Raw genomic sequence first — 15,668 nt, forward strand, 5'->3', positions numbered from 1 at the left:
TTGTAAATTTTAAGATGAGTCGTGTTATCTTTGTTACGGATTGTTTATGTTTGAAGAACTGCTGTTAATCTCGACTGATATTGGGCAGGTGTTGGTAGTGTTCCAGTTAACTTCGATATTGACATGCTAGGAATGGAAAAATCTGCCAGAGTTTACCCCTCCAGTTATTATCCTGGGACTTAATTGGGAAAAAAAACGAGATGGGAATGTGTTTTGTTCCTGTCATTGATATTAATGTTTTTTTGACCAGTGTGAAATGGGTTCACCAGTGGTTAATATTAGAAACAAAGTTTGTCTTGTTATACATAAATAACTCCAATATGTATTTTAAAAGTGCAATTTAAAATTTTGCAAAACTTTGTGTCATGTTGAAAAGGGAAATGAAAGACATTTATGTTAATAAGACATGAAGGAGAAATGTACATCAGACTTAATGGGCGCAATTCTCCCAAAGGGAGTGTCGTGGTTCCCCAGGACGACAATTTGTTTGTACCTATTCAAATATTAAAACACAGAGAGTCTGAGGAGCGATCTTCCAAGCAGTGAACTTTATTTCCCTTAGCATGAGAAAAACAAAGCTGAGATTGTCCGGAGCAATCTAAAAAAGCTTCAGGGCTTACCGCCTTTTATGTACATTTTAACTCCATGATTCAAACTCTTATCTTAATTTACAGCCCTCTTATCTTGCTTTCCTTACTTTGGCCACCACTGTTTATAGTGAGCCTCTATCTATCTCAGTCAAGACTGGTCGTTTCTCTCTCTGCTTCGTCAACCATGGTAGCCATAAGTCAGTCCTTATCTCGTCTCTGTAAACTTTCCTGCTTGTTGAATACAAGCGTGGTTTTTGCTGACCAAGGCCGAATGTATACAAAAACAGGCTTCCTTCATTCCTGTCTTTTTATGGCCCTTATTTATGGCCAACCATTTTAGTTAAGCCCTGAGCCGTGTTCATTGTTTTCCCAAGTGACTGTTGTATTTTAAATGTTAGGTAAAGCTATACTCTTTTTCTGGGTCTTCTGCTTTAATCATATTAACTATACTTGATTACATTAGCTATACTTGATTACCTTAGCTATACTTGATTACATTAGGTCACACAAAGTTACCCTGGGTTACACACTCATCTCAATACTCACCTAAATCTACTTTATCATTTCACTAAAACCTATGATTCTAAACTTGGTACCTAACTCATACAATATCCAGTACAAATTCCCTTACATGTCCCCCCTTTGAGGCTATTCCCTAGCCTCACACAAGTTACCAAGCTCAAATAATCCCCTTACTGGATCCCATTTACAATTTATTTTAAACACTTTTTGCAGGCAATGTGGAGGAGCCGAATACTTTGGTCAGGGAACAATGTCCCTAATTCTTCTTTATCATAATTCATGTATCCAGGTTCTAATTCTCGGGTCGCTCCCCCAGATTGCTTGCTCCTGACAGTCATCAGCCAAAAACCTTCCCACCCTTGTCAAGGGAAGGAAAAAAGACTGATTCCTGTGTACAGACTAAGTTCTCCAAGTCTCTTGCGAATTTCAGTCAGGTGCTGTTGTTGGTACAAAGCAATCGTCCATTATTATAGTCCTTTCACAGAGTGACGAGTTTCCATCTCGACCAGGGTCATGGTGAATCCGCTCATCGGAGGCAGCTCAAGGTTTTCCCGTTCCTCTGTTTTTCCTCGCGAGCGTGAGCTGCTTGTAACCATCATCTGCCGTGTTGCAACTCTGGTAAGGAAGGATCTCAGGGCGGGTAGAAAACAACAAAATATGAGTCCTAGAACGGTTATGATTGTGATTGCTACAGCTCCAGCTTTGGCGAACCATGCCCCCCATCTTCCGAACATCCTATCCAACCAATTCCAGGCTTCATGCCCAAACCCAGCATTTTCTTTCACTTCTGCCCTAAGATTCTTCAACTTATTCATGGCCCGTGTAAATGACCCCTCTGGATCAGTGTTGTTAGGGATAAATGTGCAACACTGATCTCCAAACATAACACACACCCCTCCTTTCTCCGCCAGGATCCAATCTAATGCCTGTTGATTTTGCCATGCCATCTTACTGGTCGCATCCAACTGCTCTCCCAATGCTTCCAGGGCATCATCTGTATAATTAATAAACCTCTGCTGATTATAATAGATGTAATTGATCCACTCAGTGTTTTTGCTGGGTGTGATCCAAACAAAGATGGATTCAAACCCCGCAGCTATCTCGTTCCTAGCTGCTACTTCTATCCGCCCTACCTCTAACTTCAGTCTCCCTTCTCTCCCCTACCCCGGGTACCGTTCTGGTACAATGGTTCAAATGATACCACAGTGTACTGCCTTCTACTTGCAACGCCGTGGGAGATACTCTGGTGACTTCAAACGGCCCTTCTCGTCTGGGTTCATGCCAACGTCTCCGGAACTTTCTGATGTATACTTGATCTCCCGGTGTGATCTGGTGTTCCGTGGCAGGGCTCTCCTCCTCCTTGGCCTTTTCCTGTTCAAAAATAGTTCTATGTATAAAAGTTAATTGTCGTACATACTCTCTTGCATCCTGATCTAAACACTCCAATGTGGGGCCCCCTGTTCCCCCGATCTTTGGCACCGGCATTACTCTTCCTGTCATCATCTCATGCGGGCTTAAATGTGTGATTCTGTTTTCCTGACTCCTGTACTGCATTAAAGCCAATGGCAGAGCATCTATCCAGTTTTTTCCTGTCTCACTACAAATTTTGCTTATTTTAGCCTTGAGGGTTCCGTTTGCTCTCTCCACCATTCCTTGGGATTGAGGATGATACACACATCCAAACCTCTGCTTTATACGGAGTGCTGAGAGTGTCTCTCTCAGTGCCCTCCCTATAAAAGCAGATCCATTGTCTGAACTTAATTGCATGGGTATGCCAAATCTTGGGATAATTTCTTTTGACAGGAAGTTAATTACCGTTCCAGATCCTTGATCTTTGGATGGCGTTGCTTCTATCCATCTGCTGAATCTATCAATAATCACTAGCATGTATCTTTTTCCTCTTACCACCTTTCCCATATCCACATAGTCCATGCATAGATGTTTAAACGGCCCTTCTGGAATGGGTATGTGCCCTATTGGGGCAGTAATGCCTTTCCTGATATTATTCTGAGCACACACCTCACACAGACCCAGTATGTAGTCAATTGAGTTCTGCAGGTATGGTGACCAGAATCCTTCTTTCTTAATCTTCCTAGCCACTTCTCCTCTCGCACAGTGATCCACCCCGTGTGCTTCACTAATTAGTACGGTTAGTAACGATGTGGGTGCTATGATCAACCCTTCCCCATTTCTCCATATTTTGTCATGTTGTCCCTGTAATGCTCCTCTCTCTCTCCACATTGTTTTTTCTGCTACAGGGGCTTCTTCCTGTAATTGTGCCACATCTTCTAATGTGATTTGAGGTTCGATATTCCCCACACCTGGCCCTGGGTGCGGCCTTGCTATTTCTACTGGGGCTATCGTAGCCTCAATGTATCCTGACGCTTCTTTAGCTGCCTTGTCGGCTTTGGTATTTCCCTGTGTGATGCTATCTGTTCCCTTTTTATGCGCCTGACACTTAATTATGGCTAATTCCCTTGGGCCCATCATAGCCCTTATTAAAGCCCTGATTTGAACTTCGTGTTGAATTGGTCCTCCTCCGCTTTTCATAAATCCCCTTTGCTTCCATATTGCCCCAAACAGGTGACAAACCCCGTGGGCATAGGCCGAATCAGTATAAATTTCCACTGCTTCCCCGTTTGCTAATTCACATGCTCTGGTCAGTGCTTCAAGCTCCGCTAACTGGGCTGAGCATGGCTGCTCACATTCTTTTGCCTCCACTACCTCAAATGTTTTCCCTTTCTGTTCAACTACTGCATAGCCAGCATGATTTCCCCTATGATCCCTATGGCACGAGCCGTCAACATACAACGTTCTCTTTTCTTCTGTGTTTAACCTATCTGCCTTCAGATCTTTCCTCAGTTTCATAAACGCTCTTGTCTCTCTCACACACTCATGCTCCTCTCCCTCATGTGGCAATGGCATATAGTCAGCTGGGTTGGCCCTATTGCACTTTACTATCGTAATGTCCGGGAATGTGGTCAGCATTTGAAAATGGTGAATTCTAGCCGGCGTCAGAACAAACTTCCCTTTTTCAATCAATTCAGCTATTTTATGGTATACATGTATGTTTATCGGATATCCCATTGTGACCGTAGCTGCCTTTTCGTACGCCCACCAAGCTGCTGCCAGGCCTTGATAACACGGCGGGTATCCCATTGCTACGTCATCTAGCTTGGTACTATAATATGCTACAGTCTGCCTTCGCCTTCCCTTGCAACTTTCCTGTGTTAACACTGCTGTAGCAAATCCGGCTTCTCTGTTACTCACAAATAAATCAAAGGGCTTGTCATAGGTCGGTAAAGCCAATGCTGGTGCCTGTGCCATTTCACTCTTTATATTCTCAAATGCTTCTAGCGCATCTTTGTCCCATTTTAGTTTGGCTTTTAATTCGTCACACCCTGCTTCCTTCATTATCTTTCGTAGTGCCTGCGTTTTTTCTGCATAGTTTTCCACCCATTCTGAACTGAAGCCTGTCATTCCCAAAAATGTCATCATTTGTCCCACCGTCTGTGGTTTCGGAATTTTCAGTACTGCTTCTATTTGCTGTGAAGCTATCCCCTTCTGCCCTGCGGATATTTCTCTCCCCAAGTATTCTACCTTTCTCTGGCACAGCTGCAGCTTCTTCCAGGATACTTTATGACCCCCCTCTGCTAGTCTTTTCAAAAGTTTTAAACTATCCTTCCTGCATTGTTCTTGTGTCTCTGTGCATAATAGTAAATCATCCACATACTGTAGCAGTGTTCCTTCCAACTGTATTCCTTCTAAATCTGCTTTCAACACCTGATTGAATACATGTGGGGAATGTTTAAATCCTTGGGGCATTCTATTGTATGTGTATTGTTTCCCCTCGTACGTAAATGCAAAGAGATACTGACTTTCTGGAGCTAGTGGCACACTAAAAAATGCTGAACATAGGTCGATTACAGTAAACCATCTACTTTCAGGTGGTATATTTGTCAGCAAGGTGTAAGGGTTTGGAACTTCTACGGGCATATCTTCCACTACCTCATTAATTGCCCTTAGGTCATGCACCAATCTCCATTTTTCTCCGTCCGCCTTCTTTACTGGTAGGAGCGGGGTATTACACCTACTCCGGGTTTCCTTTAATACCCCTGCTTCTATCAATCCCTTAATCGTTTCTCTAATTCCTTCAATTGCTTCTGTCTTGATTGGGTATTGTGGTCTATAGGGCCCCTGGCGTCCTGTCTTTAATCTGACTTCAACTGGATTAGCGTTTTTAACCCTCCCTACATCCGTGTCCTGTCTGGACCACAACTCCTGTGGGAGGGAGTTCAAATCCTGCTCTAAGCTCTCTCTCTATTCCCGCTCCTGTTTCTCACTTTGCACTCCTATTGTTATCTGCTTTGGTGTCCCAAGCATCCTAACATCCAAAATTATTTTCGTCATTTGTCCATCGCTGGACGTCCAAATATCCGCACTGTCTGTCTGTACAAATTCTAAGTCTTGCGCTCTTAACACCATGGGTCCTAGGTCCTTTGATCTATATCCCGGATTAACTTTCAATGTGACATGTGGCTCCGCCCCAGGTACAGAGAACCATTTGTCAATCCATTCATTCCTAACGATTGCGAGGGCCACTCCCTCTAGTCCAATTAAAATACTTCCTGACTTTATTTCCTGTTCTCGTCCTGCCTCCTTTTCCCATTTCTCTTGTATTTCAGGTGCCTGTCCTTCATCAAATATCATTGTACTATGTAATTCTGTTCTCGGCCACTTGGCTTGTGGAACCCAAGTGTCTATAAGTTTTCCCCAGACTGTCCAGATCTGTTTTTTAATTTGTTCCTCTATATCTCCCAGCCAATATACATTAACCCCTTCCTTTCCTGGTACCTCAAGTGAATACATTCCCATCAAATCAATTCCTTGTTCGGTACATTCTAATTTCAGTCCCAGACCTAGGATTGCGTCCCTTCCCAATAGATTTAAAGGAGTTTTATCATATACTAAAATAGGTACATGGGTAGTTTTATTTCCAATGGTAATAGGCACCGGCATCGTCATTTGAGCTAGTGTTATTTTCCCCGAGAACCCCACAGTTTTTACAAACCGGTTTGACAATGGTAGGTGATCCGCATATTTCGTTTGTATGCACGTACAGGTGGCACCGGTGTCTATCATCATGGGGACCTCGATCCCGCCTACTCTAGCATTAACTATAGGTTCCTGCTCTGCGGTTTCTGTTATTTGTACGTACTGTCCTACCATTTCGGGGTTCTCTGGGCCTCTCTATGCGAAACTCTGATGGTTCCCCGGCCCTTGAAACATCGGGACGCTGTTCGGCGACCCTTGGATCAGCTGTTGGCCTGCCTGTTGCTGGTTTTCTCCCTGTCTGGTGGAATTCCGCGGGCAATTCCTTTTTATGTGACCTGTCTCCCCGCACCCCCAGCACACACCTGGAGGGCCAGGCAGTGGTCCCTGTCTCGGAGTTTGATAATTAACCTGTCCCTGTCCTCTCTGATTCTGAAAGGGTGGCCTACCACCTCCCTGTCCTTTCCCATTTTTATTCCAGTCAGTCTGATTTTGTAGGGCGTATCGGTTTTGATAATTTAGGCTGTGGGCTTCTGGGTTTATGGGCAGTGGGAAGGCAGAAATGTTATAGGTTACGATGGGCTGGCCTCCATCTCCGCTTCCCCCTATTGTTAGTGCAGGTATTTCCCCTGGCTTCTGTTCCACCATCATCGGTGCTATTTTTCTGGGTGTGAGATCTTCTTTTGCCTTTAGCTTATCTTTGTTTTTGATCTCCTCCAATTGTGCCTGAAGGAGTTTACGTTGTATCTCCTTCAGCTGTTTGTCTGCATTCTTTTCATCTTTGCGATGTCTTTCTACTGCATGGGCAACATAATCCACAAACTCCCGGTAACTTTTTGAGTCCAAGCCCACTACATCCTCCAGTTTTGTTTTAGCTGAGACTGGCAGGCCCTCTAGAATTGCAGCCCGGAACATGGAGTTGGTCAGCGGGTCTGTTAGAATGTCCCTCTCCGTGTCCCTTTTCCACCTTTTTAATTGATTTTCCACATACACAGCTGCATTCTCCTCCTCTCCCAGTGGCTCTCCCCTTAGGGTTTTTACATCCATTCGATTGGGGTACATATTCCTTAGTGCCTGCCATATGTCTTGTCGGTACGGGTCCATTAGTGTCCCGTCTACGTTTGGGTCATGAGCTGCGGTCTGGATGCCGGCACGTCTCATTACTTCTGCCATTTGGTCCATTCCTAGCACTTTTGTCAGGAGAGCTTTGATGTCACCCAGTGCCATCCTTTTTCCCACCATTCCTGCTTCCAACTGTCCAATCCACCTTCCAGCCCCATCCAAAATATTGGGTAATTCATTAATTAGATTAGGCAAATCCTGACCTGACCAAGGGATATACTGTGCTCTGCCACCTTTCAGAATCACCGGGAACACCTTTTTCTTTCTTTTTTCCACCTCTGGAAACTTTACAGTTTGGTGTCTTACCCGCGTCGATTTTCTTTGTTCTCCTAACACTGATTGTCCCCCTTCGCTGTCACTACTTTCTCCTGTCTCTCCTTCCGTCTCTTCCTCGACTCTTACTGGGTGCTTCCACGTCCATACATCCCCCTTTTCTCGTCTTTCTGCCTCTTTGCGCCTTTTCCCACATGTTTCCTCTATGCTTCTTCTTCTTTCTCTTTCCTTTCTTTTCAAACAATGCCAGTATCTCTAGTTCCTTTTTTCGCTTCTCCTTTCTTTTCTTAGATTTATCTTTTATTTTGTAGTTCTTTATCATTCCCTTCTGGTCCTCACATCTCTCTACGCACCATGTGCCTTCCTCCGGCCACGGTGTATTAGTTTTACTTGTTCTTTTGGCCCATTTTTTAGAAACGTGTTCTATGTCTCCCCTGAGGGCTGGGAATTTATCCCCTAATGTTTCCACTGGTGTTTTAATTTGGTGTGCCATTACTTGTCTTTTCGGATTACTGTCACAATTTTTATCACTTAATCCGTCAGAGTTAGGTGTCACAGTGATTATTACTTGCTGTGTCGTTTTTCCGTGTTCAGTCCCCTATTTACCTTTCTCTTGGGTGTCCCTTGACAATATCTGTAATTCTAACCGGGGTCTCGATATCCACTTCCCCGTAGTCCCCTGTCCCGGCTCTATCTTCCTTTCCCGGGCTAGAGGGTAGTAGGTTTTTACGTGCTCGTCTATGTCTATAGAAACCCTATATCGATCAGATTCCTTTATTAATTTCCCTAGAGTTTCCAAGTTTATTTCGTCTATCCAATTCCTATCGGCTATTCTTTCCCACTTTACATACGGCCACTCGTTCTCTACCTCTTTTACGTTAGTTATATGTGTAATTTCTCCCCAATCCAGTGTTGCTTCCGTTTTTGTTATTTTCCTTTCTTAATTCCCTGACTAATCTTCCTTCCCAATCGATTATACCACTCTTTCCGCTAGGCGGTTTTGTCAGTGTGACCTTTCCACGTTGTTAGTTATTACCCTACCTGTGTTCCGACTCTCCTTCTTATTTCTGTCCTCCACGCTGCTGTCTCAGACCAGTTTGTTCAAATTGGTCTTTTACTTTCTCTATTCTAGCTGTTAATCCCCCCCTCCGGGGTTAGGTTCCCCTCCTATGCTTTTGACTACCGTATTAGGTCAGAGAGTGATCTCTCACTGATCTCTCTCCCTCTCGGTTGACGTCCGTTACCCGAGGTCCTGGGTAGGTTTGGACTGGCAGATTTTTCCCACACTTACTCTCTTCTGGGCAAGTCGTATCCTGGAAAAACCCGCTCCAAACCGGTTGACTTAACCTAATTGCATTATCTTAGCGTTCGGCCTTTTTCTCGTCTCCCTTTTTACCCACTCACAGACAATACAGTATTCACAGTGCGCTTTGCATGCAAAACTCTACTCTTCAGATCAGACTCAGTCTCTCAATACTATTTTACACAATTTGGTTTTAGTTATGCAGGATATCTTTGTGGTTGGGGAGATCCAGGACCAGCAAAGAGCCGGGTGCGCCGGGCCTCGAGATCCCTTTTCTGACAACAAGGATTTACGTGCAATACAAATCTGCTTACCTTGCTGTCAGAATGCCGGCTTTGGGATGTCCAGCCCCGGTCGGACCTTCGCCTCCGCCACTCCTTCCAGATGCTTTTCTGGGCGATCTCTCACCAACCCTGCTCTCGCAGCGCCAATTTTGTCGTGGTTCCCCAGGACGACAATTTGTTTGTACCTATTCAAATATTAAAACACAGAGAGTCTGAGGAGCGATCTTCCAAGCAGTGAACTTTATTTCCCTTAGCATGAGAAAAACAAAGCTGAGATTGTCCGGAGCAATCTAAAAAAGCTTCAGGGCTTACCGCCTTTTATGTACATTTTAACTCCATGATTCAAACTCTTATCTTAATTTACAGCCCTCTTATCTTGCTTTCCTTACTTTGGCCACCACTGTTTATAGTGAGCCTCTATCTATCTCAGTCAAGACTGGTCGTTTCTCTCTCTGCTTCGTCAACCATGGTAGCCATAAGTCAGTCCTTATCTCGTCTCTGTAAACTTTCCTGCTTGTTGAATACAAGCGTGGTTTTTGCTGACCAAGGCCGAATGTATACAAAAACAGGCTTCCTTCATTCCTGTCTTTTTATGGCCCTTATTTATGGCCAACCATTTTAGTTAAGCCCTGAGCCGTGTTCATTGTTTTCCCAAGTGACTGTTGTATTTTAAATGTTAGGTAAAGCTATACTCTTTTTCTGGGTCTTCTGCTTTAATCATATTAACTATACTTGATTACATTAGCTATACTTGATTACCTTAGCTATACTTGATTACATTAGGTCACACAAAGTTACCCTGGGTTACACACTCATCTCAATACTCACCTAAATCTACTTTATCATTTCACTAAAACCTATGATTCTAAACTTGGTACCTAACTCATACAATATCCAGTACAAATTCCCTTACAGGAGACAAACAGCCGACGCCGGAGTGAAACCCGGAGTGTTTCACTCCGGCGTCGGAGGTTGCTCCTCGCCCCCTATTCTCCCCCCCCCTCCCGGGGGGCTAGGAGCGGGGGCGCGTGAATTCCGAGCGCCCGGCCTTGACGCTTGCGTCAAAGCGGCGGGCCGGGAATGATGCGGCCGGCGGCGCCTAAATGACGTCAGCCGTGCATGCGCAGGTTGGCCGGCGCCAACCCCGCATGCGCGGTTGCCGTCTTCCCCTCCGCTGCCCCGCAAGACATGGCGGCTTGATCTTGCGGCGCGGCGGAGGGAAAAGAGTGCATCTTTTAGAGACGCCGGCCCGACGAGCGGTGGGCACCGATCGCGGGTCAGACATCTCCTGAGCACGCCCGTGGTGCTCGATCCTCCCTCCGCCCCCCACAGGCCCCACACACAGTGGTCGTGCGCTGTTCACACCGGCAGCGACCAGGTGTGGTTGGCGCCGGCGTGAACCGGTTAGGTTTGGCAGGCTGCTCGGCCCATCCGGGCCGGAGAATCGCCGGTCGCCGTGAAACGGCGAGCGCCGATTCTCCGAGCGGCCTGTCGCAAAACGCGACACGCCATTTTGGGGGGGGGGGGGGGGGGGGGGAATCGTGGGGGGTGCCAAAAGGACGTGCTGCCCAAAAAAGGACTTATTTGGGCAGCACGGTGGCTCAGTCTCACGGCGCCGAGGTCCCAGGTTCGATCACGGCTCTGGGTCACTGTCCGTGTGGAGTTTGCGTGGGTTTTGCCCCACAACACAAACATGTTCAGAATAGGTGAATTGAACATGCAAAATTGCCCCTTAATTGGAAAAAATTAATTGGGTACTCTAAATTAAAAAAAAAAGGATTTCTGCTGAACTCAACAAGGTTGCTGCTGCAAGTCACATGACCACAGGATTGGCCCTTTGTTTTCAAAGCTACCAGCAGGAGTTACAAGAACAAAAGAATCCTCTCATCATCATGGAATTTCGCACCCTATTGTTGGTTACAGTTCAAAACTCAAATTAAATAGTTGGGGCGTGGGGGGGGGGGGGCATGGAAAATTAGAAAATCAGAGTAAAAAGAGAAGGTTAGTGATGAGGTGGATTGTCAGCAAATAAAAGGAAGGGAACGTGTGAACGTCATATTGCACCAAGGAATCTGACAAAAGAGTAGGGAAATTTGATAATAGAACAATCTTAAAGAACAAAATGCATGAAGCATTCAGAACAAAACTCATGAGTTAACAGTGTAAATAAAGACAAAGGGGTATGATTTGGTGGTAGTTACTGAGACATGATTACAAGGAGACCAGGTCTGGGAGTTGAATATCCAAAGGTACTCAGTATTTCGGAAGTATAGACAGAAAGGAAAAGGAGGTGACGTAGCTTTGCTTGTAAAGGAAAGGGTCAGTGCTATAGTGAGAAATGATATAGGCACTGGAGATCACGTTGTGGAATCAGTCTGAGTAGAAATAAGAAAGAGCACAGGAAAATAAGTCCCTAGTGGGAGTTATCTATAAGTGGGGCACAGTATAAAGTAGGGAATATTGGAGACTTGTAAGAAAGATGGGATTTACCCCAGAATACTGAGGGAAGCAAGGGAGGAAATTGCTGGGTCTTGACTGACATATTTGTATCCTCATTGGCAACAGGTGAGATCCTAGAGGATTGGAGAATAGCTAATATGACACCGCTGTTAAGAAAGGTAGCAGGGATAATCCATGAAACTATAGGACGGTGAGCCTCACGACGGTAGTTGATAAATTATTGGAGAGAATTCTCAGGGACAGAATTTATACCCATTTGGAAACAAATGGACTCAACAGCAATAGACAGCATGTTTTGTGAAGTGGAGGTCGTGCCTCACTAACTTGATCGAGGTTTTTGAGAAGACGACAAAGATGATTGATGAGAGGAGGGCAGTGGATGTTGTTTACATGGACTTCAGTAAAGCCTATGACAAGGTGCCTCACGGCAGACTGATACAAAAAGTGGAGTCACATGGGATCGGAGGTGAGGTGGCAAGATGGATACAGAACTGGCTCGGTTACAGAAGGTAGAGGGTAGCAGTAGAAGAGTGTTTTTCTGAATGGAAGGTTGTGACTTGGGTGTTCCACAGGGATCGGTGCTGGGGCCTTTGTTGTTTGTAGTATACATAAATGATTTGGAGGAAAATGTAGCTGGTCTGATTAGTAAGGTCGCAGATAACACCAAGGTTGGTGGAGTGGCAGATAATGTTGAGGATTGTCAGAGGATACAGCAGGACATAGATAGGTTGGAGACGTAGGCAGAGGAGTAGCAAATGGAATTTAATCCAGACAAGTATGAGGTAATGCATTTTGGTTGGTCTAACGTAGAGGGAAATTTGCAGTAAAGTTGTACAGAACCTTGGTAAGGCTGCACTTGGAATATTGCTCAATTCTGGTTGCCAAGCTACCAGAAGGATGTGAAGGCTTTGGAGAGGGTGCAGAGGAGTTTACCAGGATGTTGCCTGGTCTGGAGGGTGATAGCTATGTGGAGAGGCTGAATAGACTCGGATTATTATCATTAGAAAGATGGAGGTTGAGGGCTGACCTAATAGAGATCTACAAGATTATGAGGGGAATGGATAGAGTGGATAGGCAGGCACCCTTTCCCAGGGTGGAGGGGTCAGTCAACAGGGGGCATAGATTTAAGGTCCATGGGGAAAAGTTTAGAGGAGATGCGCAAGGTAGATTTTTACGCAGAGGGTGGTGAGTGCCTGGAACGCGTTGCCAGGGGAGGTTATGGATGCAGATACATTAACGGTGTTCAAAAGGCATCTTGACAAACATATGGATAGGATGTGTATAGAGGGATATGGCACAAGGAAGTACTGAGGGTTTTGGCAAAGGTTGGTATCATGACCAGTACAGGCTTGGAGGGCCGAAGGGCCTGTTCCTGGGCTGTTTTGTTCTTTGTTGTTCTTTGTAAATGGTAAAACTCTGAGCAATATAGAAAGTCAGAGAGACCTGGGCGTACAGGTCCACAGATCTTTGAAAGTGGCAACACAAGTGGACAAGGTAGTCAAGAAAACATATATGGAATGCTTACCTTCATTGCATGGGGCATCGAATATAAAAAGTGGCAAGTCATACTACAGTTGTATAGAACCTTGGTACGGCCGCACGTGGAATATTGCGCACAATTCTGGTTGCTATACTACCAGAAGGATGTGGTGGCTTTGGAGAGGGTGCAGAGGAGGTTTACCAGGATGTTGCCTGGTCTGGAGGGTGTTAGCTATGTGGAGAGGCTGAATAGACTTGGACTGTTTCCATTAGAAAGACAAAGGTTGAGGAGCGACCTGATAGAGGTCTACAAGATTATGAGGTGTATGAATAGAGTGAATGGGTAGGCACTTTTTTCCAGAATGGAGGAGTCAGTCACTAGGGGGCATAGGTTTCAGGTCCATGCGGCAAAGTTTAGAGGAGATGTGCGAGGCAGGTTTTTTTACACACAGCGTGGTGAGTGCCTGGAACGTGCTGCCAGGGGAGGTTGTGGAAGCAGATACATTAACGTCAGTCAAAAGGCATCTCGACAAATACATGGATAGGATGGGTATAGAGGGATAAGGCACAATAAGGCACTAGGAAGTGCTAAGGGTTTTGGCCAAAGGTGGTATCATGACCGGTACAGACTTGGAGTGATGAAGGGCCTGTTCCTGTGCTTTATTGTTCTTTGTACAAGAGGCTTGTAAGAAAGGTACGACAATAATGGGTGATTTTAATGTGCGTACAGACTGGATTAATCAAATTGGCAAGGGTATCCTCAAGGGAGAGTTTGTTGAATTTATTAGAGATTGTTTCCTGGCACAGTTGTTGTGACACCAACCAGGGAAAGGCTATTCTGCTTTAGGTATTGTGTAATGAAGAAGGATTAATTAATCTCCCAGATAAGGATCCTGTAGGCAAGAGTAATCGTAGCCTGATAGAATTTCAAATTCAGTTTGAGGGCGAGAAACTGGAGTCCCACACTCTTGTCCTGGAGTTAAAGGTAATTACATCAGCATGAGGACAGATTTGGCCCAGGTGGACTGGGCAGGAAAACTAAAAGGTCAGACTGTTGATGAGCAGTGGCAATTGTTTAATGAGATATTCAATTCCTCCCAAGTAAAATATATTCCAGAGAGGAAGAAAGAGTGTAAGAGGGCGAGAAAATCATCCATGGCTAATTAAGGAAGTTAAAGATAACATAAAGACAAAAACTAAGGCATAGCATATTGCAACGGCCAGTGGCAAGCTGGAAGATTGGTAAACTTCTAACGATCAACACAATTTATGAAAGGTTTGAGTAGCTAAAGTGGATATTGGTCCTGTAGTGGATGAGTGGGGAACACAGAAATGGTGGAGGCATTGAATCAATATTTTGCCTCCCAGTTTTCACGGTGGAGGACACTAGTACCATCCCAACAGTAACAGGTAGTAAGAGTTAATAGAAAGGGAGAAACTTAGAACAGTCATCAATAATAGGGGAGAAGTGCAAAACAAATATTGGGGTTGAAGGCAGACAGGTCTCCAGGGCCTGATGGCCTACATCCTAGGGTTTTAAAGGAGGTGGCTGTGGACATTGTGGATCCATTGGTTATAATATTCCAAAATTCCTTGGATGTGTGAAAGGTTAACATGGATAAGTGTGAAGTTATCCATTTAGGTCAGAAAAATGGAAAGGCAATGTATTATCTAAATGGAGAGAAACCTCAGAGCGCTTCGGTGGAGAGAGAACTGGGTGTCCACCTGCATGAATCACAGGACACTAGCATGCAGGCACAGCAGGTAATAAGGAAGGCAAATAGAATTTTTGCCTTTATAGCTAAAGGAATAGAGTATAAAAGTAGGGAAGAGATGCTGCAACTGTACAAGGCATTGGTAAGACCAAACCTGAAGTATTGTGTACAGTTTTGGTCCACTTATTTGAGGAGGAATGAAGATGCATTAGAGGCAGTTCAGAGGAGGTTCACTCGATTGATTCCAGCGATGAGGGCTCTGTCTTATGAAGAGAGATTGAGCAGTTTAGGCCTTTGCTCTTTTAGAACATAGAACATAGAACAGTACAGCACAGAACAGGCCCTTCTGCCCTCGATGTTGTGCCGAGCAATGATCACCTTACTGAAGCCAACGTATCCACCCTATACCAGTAACCCCCCCACCCCCCAATTAACCTTATTTTTTAGGACACTAAGGGCAATTTAGCATGGCCAATCCACCTAACCTGCACATCTTTGGACTGTGGGAGGAAACCGGAGCACCCGAAGGAAACCCACGCACACACGGGGAGGACGTGCAGACTCCGCACAGACAGTGACCCAGCCGGGAACTGAACCTGGGACCCTGGAGCTGTGAAGCATTTATGCTAACCACCATGCTACCGTGCTGCCCTGAGTTTAGAAAAATGAGAGGAGATCTAATTGAGTTATACAAGATGATAAAATGTATTGACAAAGTGTATGGAGAGTGGATGTTGTCTCTGGTGGGGCAACCTAGAACAAAGAGTCATCTTTTTAGGATAAGAGAAATTACTTCTCGCAAAGGGTTGTGAATCTGTGGAATTCCTTACCCCAGAGTGTGGTGAATGCCGGGATATTGCGTAAATGT

General features: G+C 45.0%; 1 protein-coding gene and 1 long non-coding RNA gene across 2 annotated transcripts in view; one reads left to right on the plus strand and one right to left on the minus strand.

Moving 5' to 3' along the window:
- LOC119965026 (ran-binding protein 17-like) overlaps positions 1-15,668 on the plus strand; it is a 1,262,848-nt gene that overhangs the window by 234,857 nt on the left and 1,012,323 nt on the right. The gene's annotated exons all lie outside the window — the stretch shown is intronic.
- Positions 1,583-9,345, minus strand: LOC119965027. Its single transcript, XR_005460421.1, has 2 exons — positions 9,177-9,345; positions 1,583-2,483 (listed from the first exon to the last, which is right to left on the minus strand). It is a non-coding gene; the product is annotated as an uncharacterized LOC119965027 (long non-coding RNA).

The sequence above is a fragment of the Scyliorhinus canicula genome, chromosome 4, assembly GCF_902713615.1.
Source record: "Scyliorhinus canicula chromosome 4, sScyCan1.1, whole genome shotgun sequence".
Taxonomy (NCBI): Eukaryota; Metazoa; Chordata; class Chondrichthyes; order Carcharhiniformes; family Scyliorhinidae; genus Scyliorhinus; species Scyliorhinus canicula.